This window comes from Lagopus muta, chromosome 2 (genome assembly GCF_023343835.1).
Source record: "Lagopus muta isolate bLagMut1 chromosome 2, bLagMut1 primary, whole genome shotgun sequence".
NCBI classification, from domain to species: domain Eukaryota; kingdom Metazoa; phylum Chordata; class Aves; order Galliformes; family Phasianidae; genus Lagopus; species Lagopus muta.
The window spans coordinates 30,257,440-30,275,078 of NC_064434.1; the positions used below are offsets into that span (position 1 = coordinate 30,257,440).

General features: G+C 39.1%; 2 protein-coding genes across 7 annotated transcripts in view; one reads left to right on the forward strand and one right to left on the reverse strand.

Annotated features, from left to right (window-relative positions):
- Nucleotides 1-17,639, forward strand: part of MYO6 (myosin VI) — a 770,453-nt gene that overhangs the window by 521,778 nt on the left and 231,036 nt on the right. The gene's annotated exons all lie outside the window — the stretch shown is intronic.
- The window catches only part of FILIP1 (filamin A interacting protein 1), a 103,868-nt gene that overhangs the window by 67,494 nt on the left and 18,735 nt on the right, over nucleotides 1-17,639 (reverse strand). For 5 of the 6 annotated variants that reach the window (XM_048935658.1, XM_048935657.1, XM_048935655.1 and 2 more), the window contains exon 2: nucleotides 8,432-8,572. The exons of the other annotated variant lie outside the window; for it this stretch is intronic. The gene's annotated coding sequence lies outside the window, so the exon portion shown is untranslated. The remainder of the gene's footprint in view (nucleotides 1-8,431; nucleotides 8,573-17,639) is intronic. 6 annotated transcript variants of the gene reach the window in all.

Below are 17,639 nucleotides of genomic sequence, written 5' to 3' on the forward strand. Positions count from 1 at the left end.
TAAAAATGCTGTGACTGTTTCAGACGCAGAACATGCACTGTTTTCTTCTGTCAGGCCACTGCTAGCTCATTAATCCCTGATCTGTTTTTGTCATTTTTTTTCTTTTATGCTGCTAGCAAATAGGGTAGAACATTAGCAAAGTTATAGCAGATATACTTGCTGAGATTCTGTAAAGCCTTTTTGCTTCATCAAATGTTTTTTATAGCTCCTAAAATTGATTCTTACAACACTGGAGCATAATAGCACATGGATTATATTCACCTAAGAGTATATTCATAATATTTCCATAATTGGAAAAAGGAATGAGAGGGATAAGCATGAGTGTTTGAAAGAAGAAAAGAAAAAGATGTCCGAAAATTCCATATTCAAGTGCCATTCTGAATGGTTATAATCTACTTGAAAGCAGAAAATAATTTCACAAAGCTCAGAGGAAACCCAGTCATCACTAAGGCAGATTTATACTGCTTTAACACCATTTTCTTAATTCCAAGATAAACTCTTCTCTGGCTAAACTACGGCACAGCTTTACAAATAACATAGTTTATGCTGGTATAATTCCATTAATTTTGTCATTTTCAGACAAACTTGTGGTTTCAGCTGGAATACTTTTGCTTGAGTAACACATGCTGACCAAACTAAATAGTAACATAGTCCTGTTTCACAGAAATTCATGTCTCCCAGGCTTCATCTGGAAAAACATCTTGGATACATGAGGCATGAGGAATGATAAGCTATTAGTTCATCATAGTCAAAGAAAATCCTCCACTTTTACATACCACTCTACTTGTGTTTTGATTACTGTGCTTCCCGGTTGCCAGAAGGTACAAACAGGAGTTATGGAGAAGATGGCTCAAGTAACTCACAGCACTAGATAAACATGCCCTTGGGTCCAGTGAGGGTTTAGGTATTTATTCACCAGATTGGCTGAAACAGACTGGCCAGGAGCAAGCGAGGTGGCAGAAGTGCTCAGTGTTTGTGGTGCAGACTTTCTAGCATATTCCAACTGAGTTGGAAGGGATGGGAAGCTGGCTTCCACTCATCCCTCTTCCCAGGCTGTTTACATCCTTCTGGAGTAGCTCATGCCCAGGATTACTCCTGATGTGAAGGAAAAAATCTCCTCCAAAAATTTTTGGAGGAGAAAAATACCCCTGCTTGTTGAGTCTGCAAAGCTCACACGCAGCTCATGGGGTCTGTTCAGTATCAATCACGGGCTGCTCAGCATCAATCAAGACATGGCCACCCTTCAAGGGCTGGATCAGCACTGACTCTCGTTTGATTATTGCACCTTGTAGAGCTTTCAGCCCTTTCGGTTATTCCATTTTGATGGAAAAATCAAACTGTGAACATCAGACGAAGATAAAAATTGCAGCGTCACATCAGTTTCGGTTTGAATCCACTAAACATTTGTTTTATCACCTCACAGCCAGAACATGCCTGGAAAATGGTGAGGGAGGTGATACAGATTAGCTGGCCTACCAAAGATTCTTCAGTTCTGCAAATGGATAGTCTTTGGTGTTAAGTAAACATTAGTCATTTCTGTTTTGTTGACAGTATGCAATCAAGCTTACAACCTCCAAGATCAAACAAGAGTGATGTTATACCTCTTTTGAATAGTTTTTAGAAGATCACTGTCATTACAGCAATGCATTTTCTGCTGCAAAAATGGCAGAAAACTGCTGAAAGCAGCACTGGGCAGGAGCTAGCCGATAATCATCCTGGCTTTTGTCCCCAGGTACCTTGTCTCTGTCCTTAGAATGACCAAGCAAAATACCTAAAACCAGTTTACCACTGAAGGAACACAGCATGGAAAGTCAAGTCAGTCTGTGGTCCTTGCAGTTCCACTTAAACGAAAAATGTATTTTGACAAATGACACAGCAAATAGGGAACGCTCTTAGAAAATAAGGCAACTATTATTAGCTTTCTACAAAATCTATTTCAACTTTTCACTTCAAAATTATATTTCATTTCAAAGTTAACTTGGATTTTACTAGGTGTGAGACAAGACAAAAAGCAAAGTGTCCCAAAAGCTAACTTCAAGGTTTGGGACTAGGATAGCATTTTGTGTTCCTTGCTGACCAGACATGAATCTGTTTTCAGTAACTGATTTGCAGATTTGCAGAGCTGTGGTTTTACAGAAACTGGTAAACAACTATAGCTATATTTTGCACTTGACTCATTTTTATTTCTCGTTTTATAAAAATAGCAAAAAATAAAAAATAAAAGAATGAGAAGAAGTACGTAGATATGCTCCCAGATTTTACAGCAAAGAAAAACTTATACACAGGACCTGTATCTTCTACAAATATTGTCTCCAAGAGACAACAGTGAAAAAACACATCTGCAGCATCTCAAATTTCAGCTGTCAACCAAAGCAGGGAGCAAGTTCCAAAACTCTCTCAGTGACTCCTTTGTGGGAAGTTTCAGTTGTTGATAGACATAGAGTACCAGCTTGCACATGAACGCCTGGACTACTGGTGAGAGGTGAATTTAACTCCTTTCATTAAACAGAGCTGGGATCCATCTCCCAAGAGGTTCTCCTCTGCCAAGGCTAACTGGTTTCAAAACAAAGAGTTAAAAATTTCCCCTGACACTAAACACACCCGTGGGCTTCACTATCAATTTTGGTGATTTACAATAATATCTTTCCAGTTGAAAAACAGAAAAGAACAAACAAACAAACAAAAAAGCCAAACACGAATTCTCTGGCTACATGTATACTGGAGATTAACCATGGCCAGGGCTGCTCTCTGCCTGTGAGGCCAGCTGTCCTGGAAAATCCTTCAGGCTCTTAAGCCCTCTTAGCATCCATAACATGCTGGCTGCATCCACACTGCTCAGTGGGAATAGCTCCTATCCCTCTCTGACTCTCAAAACACGCTCTGAGATGGTTTGGGAGGGTGTTAAGCGACCCGTTCAAAAATGTGCCAAGGACTACTCCAGTTGTTTAAGAGTACATTCACTTCTCACTATCCGTGCTCATGCTCTGGCACTGCATAATTTCTAGCCTGTCTTTTTCTCTCCTCCACAGCTTGCTCCTTTACAAACAAAGGAAATGGAAAACTACTCAGCTCTGCAAAGGGAAAGTGCAGCTCACCATAAATACCGAGAGAAACAGAGAGAAAATAAGCTGAGGGTGGTGGGAAAACAGAAAACAAAACATATTTTATGTAAGTTAGGTCAAGGCACGCAAAAGTGTACAACTCATCCTGGAGATGTATTTTTAAGCTAGGACTGATGGATGGTGGAGCAATTTGCTGCAGCTGAAGGCTGCACAACATTCTCACTTCTTATCAGGCTTTTTATGGCTTTTGCTAGTCTTGGTGACACAAAATTTGAGCTCTTCTGCTACATGAACATGACACTGATAAAAGGACTGCACTGCAAGGCTCCAGTGACTCTTGCATTACTGAAGGCCCTGGCTTTCAGTTGTCATTACCATTTGTACAGAGGTGAAATGAAAGGAGAGTCTTACTTCATTCCTGGCAGTGCCAGCCCACTGACTGTCATTATTTCCCTGTATTCCTGCAAGCTTTCCACTGACTTAACACGTGGTGAAAAAAAAAAAAAAAAAAAAGCAAAGAAGTAAATGTCAATCTGAATGATTTAAATAATACCAATGCTGACAGGGAGCAGCACAAAAACCTTGAGACACTTCACCTGGGCATTGATAGTGATCACATTTTCTTCAATGGTTTTCCTGTGTGGAAACCATTTTTAGGTGGCTCTCCTAATGTCTTGGCTTCAGAATCCCCAGACAATTTTATTTTTTTTTCACTTAAAAGAATGAAGTTAAACAGTCATGCTGCATCTACAGTTTAAGCTCAGTTTGGTCTTTTTTGACAATCCTCTCAGTGTTAATCTGCTCAAATTTTCATCTGGCTTTTTAGTTCACCATAAAAAGTCAGGCTTAACTGGAAACACAGTAGAGCTGCCTTCAGTAGCAGAGGAAAAGAGAGGAAGAGGCAAATAAATATCCCTGTCTGGTCTCACAGTAACAAAACCAAAATTCCTTGGCTTGCCAGAACCTCTGAACTTCTTAAAATGCAATTTCAATGAGAATAAAATTAAATGAATTGCATTTACCTCACTGTAACTAGAGAAAAAAAAAAAAAAAAAGGAAAAAAGGATTGAATTTTCTTTCTTTTCCACTAGTTTAGAGTAAAAACATCTTAGCTGCTTTTCTTAGAAAGTAATTTCAGTTCAGAGCCATGAAAATATATTAGAAGGAGCAACTACAAATGGAGTGGGTGTTTTACAAGCCTGCCTGAAGATAAAATCGTTTGCACTGGCACAAACTCACACTGCTCAGCTTTAGGTATCTCACTTGTGTGACAGGCTTAGGAGTTTAGGTTTCATCTGCAATCTGCAATGTCTCTGAAATGGAGTCTGAGCTCTCTGAGGCTATGTCAAGACATCAGGACTGGTCTGCAGCTCAGTCACACAGCCTCCCTGACTACTGCTGAAGCTTGCCATGGCTCCCGTCTATCAGAGAATGCATTTCCCGTCTTTCTTTCCATTGAAAAAAATGTGCTGTGCAGAGAGCAGTGGAACTCCTCCTTGTGAGAAGGCCTGGCTGTAGGACAGTGCTGCATCCTACACCTGGAAAGCTCTGGGATATCTCCACTTTGCACCTTAGAGAGAGTCTTTAAAAAGTCTGTGCCCCTCATTTGGGCACTGCATTTAGCTGGCTGATAGACCAGAGCTGGATGTATAAATGCAGTATCACGCAGGCTGGTTTTGCTGCTGGGTGGAGCGGCAGCGGCAGGTGCCTGGGACCTTACTGTCTGCACCTGGCATAGAGCCTGCTTGGTGGCAAGAGTTAGAATAGGATGGAGGCGGTGGGATGTGCTCCTCTGCTCCCTCACAATCCCTGTCATAAGCAACCCTGCCAATTTCATGGTAATGGTGGCTTGTGCTTGTTTCCATGAGGTAACAATTTCAGAAACAGCAATAAGCAATGGATCTATGTTAGATATTGTTTGATTTTTTTTTTTTCAGTTAGAGCAAGTGAAATACATCAGAGACTCATTTTTGTTAATGATGGTGTGAAAAAAAAAAATCAAATACCTGTTTCCTATGAAGTGTATGGCAGAAGAGCAATTTGGTTCTGAGCACTGCTGAAGGGAGTTGGTGCTTCTAAATATTACAGCCTTGTAATGCAAATTGAAAAGATTAACTTGACCTTTCATAAAAAGAACAAAATGTTTTTCGTAACAAAAAAAAGCTGAGGGGAGTCGTACATAGATCTAATTTGTAAATGAGGCAAGAAGCCACATAAGAAAGCAGCGTACAGAGAAATCACTGTTCCTCTTCAGTTACTGAAAAACTGTCTGAGAAAATATTTTCCCCAGCACTTATGTAATGTCTCAGCATTACTTATTTGTTTACTCAAGTATTTTTCATCTGCCTTCACGGAAGCATAGGTGACTGAGAAATTACTTTGGGTTGCTTCTCCCCTATGTCGTGTGGTGGACCTGTGGCCTTGGCAAGGAGGTGCTGCGGGTGATGCTGGCAGTAGCTGCTGGCTCATGGGGAGGGAGCCAGCCCCTAGCCCACACTGCATGCGGGGTGCTTGGAGAGACAGAGATTTGCAACAGCCAGAGGGTGGGTGAACCAGGACAACAAACCAGCAGCACATGAGGAAGGCTGACACTGCTGGCTATTCGCAAATGCATTGGGACAACTTTGAATAAAATATCTTCTCTTTCCCAAATTGTTGGTAAGGATGGGAACAGATCTTAAAAAGCAGTAAGGACATTAGATGAAATCTGATACGCTATTGATCGTGTGGAGAAAGACTGTGTGGCTTAAACAAGAGCTTAATGCCACTTTTCCTAGGCATAAATGATTGTTATGATCAAAAGCTTAATCTTTCCTTCTCTACCTGAACTGCTCAAACTGATATTATTAATGCTTTTAATAATATCATTATCAATATAATTAATATAATTAATGCTTTTAAGTTTCTCACCTATGGTTTGGGAAAATAAGATTAACCTGTTTTCCTCCGTTGAGGATGGAAATTCGCCTCTTGCCATGCTTCCTTTTTTTTTTTTTTTTAATCTTATTCTTTCAGCTATCTTAAGAAACAAGACATAACCTCATGTGCTCATTTTTTGCCACTCCCCAATTGATTCTCAGTGAGAAAACACCTTACTCAGGTTTCTATCCCTCATGCAAATATCAGGATGAGCTTTCAGTACAACCTCCTTCCCTGCACAGCCTACCGATAAGAGCTTTTCCTTATCTGTATGAGTTCACATGCTTTTAGAAGGGGTGGATGTTTTTTTCAGACCTGCCCAGTTGAGTTAGACCACAGCAGAGGGTCCTGAGTGGTGAGCTCAGCTCTCCAGGAGAGCATGCTCAGAGCAGCTGAGCCTCTGCTGAATGTGCTGCTGGGAGCACTTTGGAAGGATTTCAGAAAAGTCAGGACAAAGTCTTTGAGTTATAAAATACATGTATTTCTTGACTGAATAATCGAGGATATTGTATACCTTAAACCTGAACGACTCTGCTAAACAAAATGCAATTTGAGGAATACATTCATTTATTGTTAAAATACTTATCAGCTAGGAAGCCAAATTAAATGTATCAATTTGTGTTCATTTCTATTCAGTTACTCTTACTTTTATCTGCAGTCTTTTAGCATTTGTATATTACTTTCTTAGAGAAGCCATTAAATTCAGCCAAAACCCCAAAATATTATTGCCCTCCACATTAAGTTCTATAACTCATTTAAACAAAGTTAATTGCAAAATCTGATATCCTACTATGTATTTTAAATTCATTCTGTACAACAACATTGAGTGTATGTCAAAGAGTATAAATACTAAAAACAATTAACCATCGGCTTTCCACTTGGCTCTGGGACTATAAAACTGACCTGAGGTGAAATTAGCATATTTAGAAAGTCTCTGCATAGCTCTGGGAGCTTGTCACATGATTGGCCTGAGACGGCTAAAGAATTATAATTAGAGTAATGGGAAAGACTAGAAAATAAAAATCTTGTCAGAAGCCAGAGTTGAGCATCATGCCCCAGACTGGTGTGTCAGCAGCACACACATCTTCCCTGCACTCAGCACAGCTGCAGTATGAAGTAATGTTGTGTACTTGGCACTTGACTTCTACAGGTAGCCAATTACACAGTTGGCTGCCATCCCCATGTAGTAAACAACAACAAAGCTGGAGAGGTCCATATGCATTCCTGTCACTTAATCGTCTCTTGTACCTTGAAGAGGTATTTCTAGAAAGGAAAAAAACCAAAAAACAAAAAGAAACCCAACTCACAACAGAATTGTTCTTCCCACTGTATCTTCCAAAAAGCTGAAAAGTAGCATTTTATTTGGCTTTCCCAAACCTCACAGAAATTTTTCCAAATTCCTAAAAAGATGGAGGATTCAGTGGCTTGTTTAAGTAATGGAATAGTTATTGGACCTCATAATACATGCACATTTTCAAATAAAAAAGAAGATACTGTGGGCTTTTAATCTGATTAAAAAAAAATAAATAAAAATCTGTGAACTAGAAACACATCATTAACTGTTTGTATTCACATCAACTTTGTACCAGAGAAAAATAAACTTTTCTTTGTGTAATGTTATTAGGTAAAATAGTAACTAGGTAAATTCAAGAAATAAACTTATTTATGTTAAGTTAATGGAAGTTAGCATTATGAGTGACAGTATAAGGAGGATTATACGATTTACTGCAGGTTTCAACCAACTAAAAATAGAAAGGCTATACAAGCCATAAAAATTGCACAATGTACAATTTGTAGTTCCAGGAATATTGTGTGTGCAATCCTTGACTACAAATGGAGTTGCTTTCGGCCTATTAAGACAGATCTTCTTGGGCCATAATTAATATAGACAATCCCAAACTTTCCAAATAAGTCAGATATTTCATAATATGAAATGATATTGGGCTTAAAGTTGTGAGATTTTTATAAAACCACTTTTTGAACTGAGTTCAAAATTTCAAGGTATGTTCCAGCACTGTGAAACATTTTAAAACTGGAAATAGAGTTCACTGTATTAGTAATGTGGTTCTAGCAACAGGGCTTTTGTAAGAGAGGCAGAATCCCCAACAATATGAGACACCCAATGTAGTCATTGGAGTCTGCGGTTCCTGCTGAAGAGTTCATCCTTTCGGTAACTCCTGAATGCAAAGTGCTCATTATTGTCTCATAATACCTGGAAGTTTCAGGGAAAATAACTCAAATTATAATTCCTGAGGGCTTTGGCAGCCCTGAAATTCAGATGAGCCTCTGAAAGGCAGCAAGTCATTTTGTTCACCTCCTGGAGCTGACACCTGCAGGAAACTCAAGAGGTGCTTTCCAGCCATGCTACTGAAACAGCAACTCTTAAAGGTAACTAATTTAGAAATGGTGCTCCAGGTGGCAGCCATTCAGCCCCTGGTGTACAGCAGTACCTGTGTTGAGGGATGCTTCCAGGGCAGGGGCTTTGCTAGAATCTAGTTCTGCACGGGGGAGGAGGGGGTCGAGGATGGAGCTGTCGCTGTGCCATCACTCTGCTGCTCCCACCTGGGGCTGACTGGAATCCCTGCTGCTCCCTGGAGAAAAGATAAGGCTCAGGGACTGCACACAATGACAAAATGGAGAAGAGCATCTTATGCTTGTTCAGCCTCCTAGCCAGCTGGCCAGCTGGAAAACATGGGCTTCCAGATTTAACATGGTTTAAAAACATATATGTTTTTTTGTTTGTTTGTTTACCTTAAAGATTCCCTTTGACTTTATCAGTGTGTCTTCCAAAGCCAGTGCACAGCAACATGAAGAATCTGGACAATGCATTTGGCAATACTATATAGTAATACCAATCGAGGCAATGAAATCTCCTGCTGCCACCTGAGAACTGGTGCCACAAACTGAAGCTCTCTGCTTTAATTTAGCAATCAATGTCAAGTAAAACTCTCCATCCAAAAAAGAACAACTTTAACAAGTGAAGAAAAAAACTGGTAGATAATGTGCTGAGTTCCTCACTGAGTGGACTAGTTCTGCAGAATAGACACAACTCAATTCAATGCAAAGACAAAATAAACCACAGAGAAGTAATCCATCTTGCTCAGCCCATCCTGTAGTCCCACTGCACACTGTTTGCATATTTCTAGCTGCTCATAGGGAATGCATGACCCTATTGGTTGGCCAAGCTGGGCAATCAGCAGCACAGCAGAAGCTGCAAACCAGTTTCTTGCAGAGCTTGCAAGGCAAATAAACACTGGGAGCATGGTGTCAACTCCAAAAACCAAGGAAGTGTAGCAGACGTGGGGAGAATTAGAATATTGGAGGGTACACAGGGAACAAAGTCATAACACCAGAGGAAGGAAAAATCTCAGGTTGAAAAAAAGTTCATTTGTGATTTGATTAATTTGTGTAAGCATGCAGAATCTGAATCCATTTTTCACCCTCCCTGAATATTGCCCCAACTTTCTCAAACATGCAGTGCAGTTATTTAATAAGCAATGCTTAGTAGGCTAAAGCAACTTCAGTTACAGCATGGGGAAGAGCAGAGCCAGGTGGATCTGAGCAGTGTGGTGCCTGTGAAGGCTCCCTGGAAGGGCTGAGGTGCCAGAGAGCTTCTGAGGGCACTGAGAAGATGGAGCTCCTTCCTTTGGCAAAATATTTGGCCAAGGAGAACATGGTGTTCTCAAAGCTGTCATCTTTTTAAAGAAAAAAGTAACCATTCTGTTCACCACTACAGACTGCTTTTTAAATCACAGCATTCTCCTAATAACAATGTAGTTATACACAGAACAGTACATGGCACCTCATAATTCATAAACAAACGGTATGTGAATTCTTGCAAAGTAGCAAGTACCAGCTTGGCATTTGCAGATGACTTTTGTCCCCATTCTAAATTGACAAAACACCACTAAGTGGATTATGAATGATGCAAGGACAGACACAATAAATAAGTCTCAACTAACTGCAGTCAGTTTACAGTGATGTAAACCTCTTAAACTTGGCTACAGAGATTGTTTCACTGATAAACATATTTTCTTGAAAATCTGATTCAGAGACTTCAGTCTTGGACATCTAGTTCAAGGTGAAAGTTGATCTATTACTTATTTCTTTATCATAGAAAACTTTTCCTATAAGCATAAGGATTCAGGTTATCTCGTTAAAATCACAAGCTCTGACACACCTGACACGACTGTTTATAAGAGGTAATTTGGAGATAATTTGCATGAGGCACATAAATAACATAGATAAAATAATTAATTTTTTTTCCCTACAAATAGTTTGTCTATCAAAAGAGTGAGAATTTTCTAATTAATTCAAAAAGAGGAAACAGCAAGATTATTGTCTTTAAAAGTCAGCATGCAACGATCTAGAGACGATAAAGTGAGCCATGCTCTCATAATGAAGATCTTAGTTTTCAGTGCAGTTCACAAATTATAAGAAATAAAGAACAGTTTTCTTTCAATCAGCTCACACTTATTAAAATTGCCATATCTACTGGGTCAAACTCTGACTTCACACAACTTGACTCTCCTGAGATTACAAAATCTGAATTTTCATCAACCTAAATGAGATAAAAATTAGATATACTGAATAATAATAATAAAAAAGTGGCTTGTTTCATCGTTTTTAAAATCCCTGTTCACAGGAGACACAGTTTAAAAATAGGCCCGTTGGAGTATTTTGCCTCCACAATACATAGTCATCTTATGATGTAGTAGCTACTCCTAAATCTTCCCAAGGAGGGACAGAACAGTTAGAACTTAAATCATTCAGATCCTCTCAGATCTTACCAAACACCGGGATAAGGTGGATGTTTAAAACTACTCTGGAAAATGCTTTTCTTAATTAAACTTTAAAATATCTTGAGATAACATTTACGATTGTACATCACTTATTCTCCATTTTAACTAAGTGATGCCAAATAAATACAGTGAGTAAAAGAAATAAGCTAAATATCACCATCTTTCAACAAAAATACTCTGTGTTACACAAAACTGTGTTAATGAAAAGTCTATGGGATTCTGCCACAGACTTGAATAAATCTGGTATTTCACTGAATCACAAAATCACAGTGGTGGAGGTCAGCTGGGACCTCTGGAAGTCATGCGGCCCAATCTTTGCTCAAGCAAAGATGCCCAGAGCAGGGTGCCCAGGACTCTCCAAGAGGAAATTCCACAGCCTCTCTAGGCAGCACATGCCAGCTCTCTGTCACCTGCACACAGTTTTCCCACTGCTTAGGAAAGATTTCACTCACGGTGATCACACAAACACATCAAAACTGCTCCTAACTACCCACTGAACTGACCAAAGCAGAAGCTTTGCTGCTCCACTAGTACCTTTCACCTAACAGGGCTGCAGAAACATCCCACCTCTTGCACAGTAGGATGCCTCTTGAACTTCTCTGCCCCTTCTCTGATTTTATATACCAGTCATGTAGGGTTCTAATCGCATGCACTAAGAGCATTAGTGTATGACATCAAAACATGAGGTGTGTAAAAATTACAGTTTAAATGAATAAATATAAGTAGGTTAATTTTTGTTTATTGCTCTCAATGCAGTACTGTGAAGTTACTGGTTCTCTGTAGATCTGTTTTGGAGAATCCTTCTCACTCAGCTCTTCAATTTCATTTATAGTACCCCTTGCTCCCTGGTGGAGCACATTACACCATTGACTGCAGAACCAAATTTAGCATGAAGAAAGCTGAAATCTTTGGTATGTTAGCTAATATATTCTAACAAGATCTTTGATGAAATTTCCCTTCTTACCAATGTCTATTTGATCATACTGGTGACATTTTGTCTCATATGTGGACACTTGTATGAGTTCTATGCCTTTATTTTACCCAGTTACTCTCAGAATTTTTCTCCACAATTTCAGTTCCATTCAATTTATTGCCAGGGTCCTAAGAGCCTAGGACGCCATGTCAACCCTGGGGCTCTCAGCCCCTATTCCAGCAAGGATACAGCAGGGCTGGATCCAGCTTCCCACACCCAGCCCTGCCTGGCCATGGGCCCTGCGCAGCCTGGCCTCAGCCTGTCCAAATCCCCAAGGAGATGCCCAGTGCCACCACTCCCAGCCTTGGTCCTCAGGGAGAAACCACCCATGTTGTACCCAGCACACATTTACTTAATTGTGTATTGAATTGCTTCTAGCTGTGGTTGGTAATCTCCTGTGTTCCCGATTAAGAAATTGCTTGTGTATTCATAAGCATTTCATATTCACTCATCTTAGCATGTGTGTACAGCTTAAACTGAGTTTTCCTACAATGCATTGTGAAAGACCTTTTTTTTCCCTTGTTCTACAGGCAGGGAAAAGCTAGAAGGAAACTACTGTGTTAATTCCTATGGCAGAGAAAAAAAAATATATATATTTTGTGGAAGAAAAGCCTCTCCTTCAAACTAACAGTAGCCTCTTACACCACAGTGACTGTGGCTCCAAGCTCTGTCAAAGCAGGCTCAGCAGTTTCAGTATGAAACTTCTCACCTGACTTTATGAAACCATTGATTCAGTACGGATTTAATGCAAAACAAAGAAAAAAGATAAGATAGCTGTCACAGCCTCAGCAGCTGGGAGTTGGGAGTTCCTTGAACATTTCCAAAAAGCAACAGAACAAGACACCACGGGATACTGGATGTGATCAAATATACTTTTCTATACTGTCCCTGGAGGTTCAGGTGTCCCCACGCTCTTTGCGTTCCAGTGTCTCATGTCAACAAGGACTACAGTCCACAGCACTCACTCCAAGGAACCTCCTGCCACTGAAATTTCTTAAACACAACATGTGAATGTAACTGTGGCTTCTCTGGGAAAGATTTATCATATTCTAGATAATATTAACAGGATTTTTCTCAGTTATTACTGTCAAATAAACTTTCAACATCACTCCTTCCTTCAGTGATTACTGTCAACACTGTAATCAACTGTATACTCTGCTGGCTGAAACTTGGATCCAAATCATGATTTTCATTGATTTCCCAGCTTTCAATTAAAACCCTAAAATCTTTGATACTGAAATTTCAATCAGCTGCTTAGGGAAAAAGGAAAAAAAATAAAAATAAAAAAATAAAAACAAAACAAAGCAAAACAAAACAAGACAGAAAAACCCGAAACATTCTTTGCAATAAAGATCCACTTAGAAGACTTCAAAACCTTTATTTAATCTCCTAACTATTTGGCACTGCACATCCTCGCAAGCTTGAAATTATTATTCTGTTTGATCTGGGTTCTTTTATTATGCTATTATACAAGACTGTTGCACTTTGTCATTTGTAGCACATTACCTCAGACTTGTTCAGGTACAAAGATGGACTTCTATGGTGATTAGGAAATAGGGAACCTATCACATGAGAAGAGAGAATGAAGAGCTTGGCTTCTTTAGCCTAGCAAATAAAGGCTGTTAAGGGATCCAGTTGCTGTCTATAAATATATCTATAAAATCAGGGAGATAGATGAGCCATTTACACTATATGATAGTGTTGGCAAGGGAAACCATGAGCCCAGCTTGGCAACATTTACTCTATGCCAAGGTTCTCACTTCTAGCAGAGAGTTAGTAACAATTTTCTAGCTGGAGTAACAGCAGCAAATATTCTAACCATAATTACAGTGAAACTTGGTAACTTATGAAGTGGATTTACAAACTGTGATTATTGCAATAGTAGGAGAATAAGTCTGATGTCCCATTAGTCTTTTCAGTCCTGTATTCCTGTACAAAGTACATAATATAGATTCTGTAACCTTATACCATGCACACTTCAGAACAAGATATTACAGCATATTTTATATGCTTCATACTATTTAAAACAAAAGCAAATCTGTGCAACCTGGTCTAGGGAGCCTGCTTTGGCAGAGGAGTTGGACTGGATGATCTCTAGATCTCCCCTTCCAGCCCCTACAATTCTGTGATTCTTTGAAAACAAAACAAAACAAAACAAAACAAAAAAGTCTCCCAAATAGTTCAGTTTAGTAAAAGTGTTTGTTTAGGACAGTGGTAAAGCTTAAGTTATTTTGTCTCCCACGACAACAATAAATTCAATACAATATAAATGTTTTACAAAATAAACATCTTTTACATTCGGCTCTCCATCGGTGAAATTCCTCAGATTATTGATAATTAGTTTTACTTGCCTTCCAGCATTAATTAAGATTTATTACAAATTTCATGCAATATTTTATCCATGACTTCGCATCTGACGTTCAACTGTTACTTCTGGTATTCTGCTCTAAGCTATAAATTAATTAAGGACAAGCATGTTTCTGTACTAATGCATTTTGTGCTGGAGGGTATCCAAAAGATATATCCAAAGGAACAGAATTATGATTGTTTCTCATTTACTTGGGTCACAGCATGAGTTGTACGCTTTGTTAAAAAGAGAGTTGTCTGCTTTTGGAGAAACTGTACAAAACTCTTCTCCCGCTTAAAAGAGAGCTCATGTTGAACTTAGAGCAAACACTACTGAAAAAAAAATAGAAGTACAACAAAAATCTACTTTCTTCAAAGACAGTAGCATTTTTACATGTAGTCAAATTCTTCCTCAGCACACACACACACACACCTCACTCTGCAATGGAACAAAACTGTAGCCACAATGGAGTAGTGCATATTTTGACTTTTCCATAGCTCCTATACGAAATTTTGAGAGGAATCACCAACATGCTATTGCATACCGAGTGTATTAGTACAGTGAAGGCAAATTTTACTATAAAGATGCCCAAAACATTACTATAAGATTTTGTTAATCTTAATTTCACTCATCCTACTTCCACCTAAGGTGGTTTCATAAACCTAGAAAGTTTTAGTAGTTTTGTTAGTACATTGCCAGTTAACAGAAACTGCAACTAAAAATCTCTCACCATTTTCTTGTGAAAAAATGCTCATTTCAGCTCTTCAGCTTCAGCGTGGCGTGCTCAGAAAGAAAGGATCCAATAGAATGGAAAACATCTCTCCATTATGATCAGTTAAGGGATGGCTTAGGACTTGAATTACTGACCTTCGGTACCTTTCTTTATCTTACATAAAAATATGTTTTAAAGCATACTATGCTTCTGGTTTAATGAGGATGCAGAAAAGTAAGCACCCACTTATGTATGTGTTTGTCCATATATCTTTATATGTATTTTTTAAATTATAATTCTGTTGTCTCTTGCTTTTACCATGTGTATGCTCACTTATGCATTATAAAGGAGCATCCATTCATCTTCCCCAGCTTCCCATTATTCACCATCCCCCCTTCCACACTTTATTTATACCTTTTTCTTTCAACAGCACAATCACAGTTTCACCTTTCACTCTTACATTGCTAGTGATCTTCATCATAGCATCACTTTCTATACTCTACATACTTTTAAGGACAGAGTCAGAAGGGCTATGCATTTTTCAAGTTCCCCATTTACCTCAGCATTGAACATGACTTATGTACATCTCAACAATCTTGTTTCCTCTTTAAGATGCTACTTATATCTCAAGGAAGAGTACTCCTTGATTTGAATAGAAACTGCCCAGGTGTTCCAAATTCTGTAGGGAACAAACTGGCCATACATAGATAGAGAATGATGAGCTTTCGGAAGGCCAAAGTTTTGAAACATATTTTGATGCACAGCTGAATTTACATTTTCTGATAGTAGTTTCTGAATTTACATATCCATAACTCAAAACTTGTTGCTGAGATCTATTTGCCATCAGATTGCTAATTTGTGATTTCTTCCTCTCACAATAAAGTCAGTGTCACCTATCAGTTTAAAGCTTAATGTCCAATTGCTCTTCCACTATTCTATCATAAACATACTATTGTAGTTCTAAAACAGTAACATGTTGGATTATACTTATCTTTATTATTATTAAAGTCTTGGGGAAAAAAAAATGATGGTTGGGCATTATCTAATTTTCTTTCTCAAAGCTTAATATTTATTTTACTGTGTAAAAAGATTGATTTCACTAAAAATCATTTCCACATCCGACTGAGGTGAATTGACTGAGGCAAGATGAATTAAACAGGGCTGATGCACTTAGCAGGAGCTGATCAAAATGCAGCTTTTCAATGCGCCTGCATGACAATGGGCTAGGCTCATAGAACTCCATATTTTCTCATGAGTTCCCTGTTGTGTTCTGTAGAATGAATTAGAGGTTAAGATGGAACTGCTAAAAGACACATTCATGTAACAAAAGCACCGCGGTACCTTGGCACGCAACCTCAGAGTGAGCTGCCAAACAATGTCAAGGTAAAGATAATGAACTAATTTAATAAGTCAGTCAATGAAGAGATAGTATCTAAGAAAGTCCTAGCAGGCCACATTATTTCACTGTGCTTTATTTCTCAGATACAAGAGAAGGCTTCATTAAGGCATCTTCTGCTCTATAGGCTATAATTCTACTTTATGACTGGTATGAGTGCAGTAAAAGCTCCCTAAGGACAGCTGCTTTCTCCAATCCCCTGAAATACTAGAGGTAAACAGTCTAAGGGATGATCAGAAAGACTATGGTACTAATTCTAGAACTTGATCCCATGGCAAGAATTCACACACACAATTTTTATTTACTAGCTGTGAGAGGCAACCCTGTTCTCAACGCTCTCACGGACTGATCTGATCATTTCTGTGCATTGCACTGGTCAGCAGACATTTGCTGTCACCCTTGCTTGTCCATCACTCCATGAACTGTCTGGGTAGGAAGCCAGGAAGGTGGATAACTTTGTCTCTTTTCAACTGATAGAACTCTATTAGAAAATTAGTCTATGCTTCTGTAGTGTCCTGGCACCTGCTCTGCTTGGCTGTTGCTTTTTGGTTTGTATAGGCCTTCAAACAGTCTCCGCAGACCAACAAAGTGAGGTGGTTCTTTGTGTGTTGAACAGCAGATATGAAGACCTCCTTGTCTCTGGATTCACAAGCTTACGTGGCTTAGAAGGAGACAGAAGAAATACTTGTGTGGAACACTCACCGATGCTATCAGATAAATCACATCAGCTTCAAGCATCTCTAAAGCTGAAAACAGCTGGAGGTGGGAAGAGTGCTCAGAGGAAGATTTACATCCTTGTCCTATACTTGCTCTCCTTGGCTATTTGTGTTAGGCCACTTGTTTTGTTTGGGTGTTTGTTTGTTTTTCCAGGTCAGAACTGCCACAAGTTATGCAGTGCGGTTCCCTGCAGTTCACTGAATTGCAGAGGTTGGCTAAGAGAGAGTGCAAGGCTTAGACCTACCTTGGGAAAACTAATCAGTGGCTTACTGTGAACTTAGCAAACTTCATTGTTTTCATCTGACTGCTTATGACAGGACGTAGAGCCAAAGCTGTAGGATGTGATGCTCAGCTATTTTAAATGGCTATGGGTTAGCTGAGATCTTTGAAAGCAGGCTTAGTAATTCTGACATGAAAAACATGTTGTTAACTCACCAAGGATGCTTCCATCAGATTGTTTCGAATGTAAATGTTACGTTTCTTTTTTTATCTGAAAGCAAAATTCTTCCACATTTAGAATAAAAAACTGTAATTCATATTCTGCAAAAACACAAGTTAATATTTTCCACAGCTGAGGTACACGAAATCATATCTCTTGGCAGGTGCTCTGGAACTGGCTCATGTCAGCCTTAAACCACAAACATTTCTTGTCATTACTGGGCAGTTCAGATGACAAAGCTGTTCCTGCAAATCAGTATTTAATGGGCCTGA